Source organism: Schistocerca cancellata, chromosome 10 (genome assembly GCF_023864275.1).
Source record: "Schistocerca cancellata isolate TAMUIC-IGC-003103 chromosome 10, iqSchCanc2.1, whole genome shotgun sequence".
Lineage (NCBI taxonomy): Eukaryota > Metazoa > Arthropoda > Insecta > Orthoptera > Acrididae > Schistocerca > Schistocerca cancellata.
In genome coordinates this window covers 221584178-221586382 of record NC_064635.1, presented here as the reverse complement: position 1 = coordinate 221586382, position 2205 = coordinate 221584178, and the positions used below count along the sequence as shown (strand labels likewise).

Genomic DNA, 2205 nt, shown 5'->3' with positions numbered 1-2205 from the left:
ATTTGTATGAGTTTACCGATTTCACGTACTGATATTGTTGTCGCCGGATACAGTGTATGTTTTTTTCGTTTTGTAACATTCTCAATTTTACATTTATGAACATTTAAAGGAAGTTGCCAGACCTTGCACCACACTGGAGTCATGTCAAGGTCTGACTGAATATTCGTACCTCTTCGTTCAGACTGCACCTTTTTTTGCCGACAGCTGCTTCATATGCGAAAAATCTGAGCTTACTGCTGCTCCATCTGCGAAAAGACTGAAGTGCTGTGTACATGGTTGACACCATCGAAAAACACCGAGAGGATAATAAGTGAAGAGATTTACAGAAGAGGAGATCAGTATTAAAGACGAAAGCGCTGTGGGAGAATACATTCAACCGCTAGCGATAAGAAAACATAACTCAAGTCAATGATAAAGTGTCTATCCGTTACCAATAGCAGTTATGATTACGTAAGTCTAAAATGTAATTTTATAAGTCCTCGGTAGTATAGTGGTTAGTATCCCCGCCTGTCACGCGGGAGACCCGGGTTCGATTCCCGGCCGGGGAGAATATTTTACTATATTATAAGGAGTTCTGGCTACTTTCCTTCTTGGGGAACGCAGTCTGTTTCATTTAAAGACAGTTATTTGCCATTGTTGCGAACTTCAATCCGAAACCTGGGATCATGCAGCTCTCCAGGTTCGTCTATCTACCGCTACCTACATCAATTTGAACGTAGTTACTGTAGTCAAACATTAGTCTCGCTGTTCTTTGATGTCTTAGGATGTGTTCTGTCAATGGATCCTCTCTTCTAATCAAGGCAATCATTCGCGATTGCACCCACTGACGACTGAGATCTCCACTGATAAGAAAAATGCTATTCATATCACTTTGCCAGTGCTTTATCCGTCTCTGCGTCTTCAAAGCTTTGTAAGGCATTTTAACCCCTTCAGTACGTCCCAGCTCCGTCGACAGACGTGCGCGCGGCCTGAATTTTCGTCTATGCAAGCTTTCATCCGCAAAGTAACTATTACTGACCTTTGAAGAAAAGAGAACCATTTGCATGAATATCAAGAGCTCAGATGGAAACCCAGTTCTAAGCAAACAAGGGAAAGCAGAAAGGTGGAAGGAGTATATAGAGGGTCTATACAAGGGCGATGTACTTGAGGACAATATTATAGAAATGGAAGAGAATTTAGATGAAGATGAAATGGGAGATACGATACTGCGTGAAGAGTTTGACAGAGCACTGAAAGACCTGAGCCGAAACAAGGCCCCGGGAGTAGACAACATTCCATTAGAACTACTGATGGCCATGGGAGAGCCAGTGCTGACAAAACCATCTGGTGAGCAAGATGTACGAGACAGGTGAAATACCCTCAGACTTCAAAAAGAATATAATAATTCCAATCCCAAAGAAAGCAGGTGTTGACAGATGTGAAAATTACCGAACTATCAGTTTAATAAGTCACAGCTGCAAAATACTAAAGCGAATTCTTTACAGACGAACGGAAAAACAGGTAGAAGCCGACCTCGGGGAAGATCAGTTTGGATTCCGTAGAAATATTGGAACACGTGAGGCAATACTGACCTTACGACTTATCTTACAAGAAAGGTTAAGGAAAGACAAACCTACGTTTCCATTATTTGTAGACTTAGAGAAGGCTTTTGACAATGTTGACTGGAATACTCTCTTTCAAATTATGAAGGTGGCAGGGGTAAAATACAGGGAGCGAAAGGCTATTTACAATTTGTACAGAAAGCAGATGGCAGTTACAAGAGTCGAGGGACATGAAAGGGAAGCAGTGGTTGGGAAGGGAGTGAGACAGGGTTGTAGCTTCTCCCCGATGCTATTCAATCTATATATTGAGCAAGCAGTAAAGGAAACAAAAGAAAAGTTCGGAGTAGGTATTAAAATCCATGGAGAAGAAATAAAAACTTTGAGGTTCGCCGATGACATTGTAATTCTGTCAGAGACAGCAAAGGACTTGGAAGAGCAGTTCAACGCAATGGACAGTGTCTTGAAAGGAGGGTATAAGATGAACATCGACAAAAGAAAAACGAGGATAATGGAATGTAGTCGAGTTAAATCGGGTGATGTTGCGGGAATTAGATTAGGAAATGAGACACTTAAAGTAGTAAATGAGTTTTGCAATTTCGGGAGTAAAATAACTGATGATGGTCGAAGTAGATAGGATATAAAATGAAGACTGGCAAAGGCAAGG

At 41.4% G+C, this 2205-nt stretch overlaps 1 non-coding gene across 1 annotated transcript; it reads left to right on the top strand.

Annotated features, from left to right (window-relative positions):
• Positions 1–476: 476 nt before the first annotated feature.
• Trnad-guc (transfer RNA aspartic acid (anticodon GUC)) lies at positions 477–548 on the top strand. The gene has a single exon. It is a non-coding gene; the product is annotated as a tRNA-Asp (tRNA).
• The last annotated feature ends 1657 nt before the right edge of the window (positions 549–2205 follow it).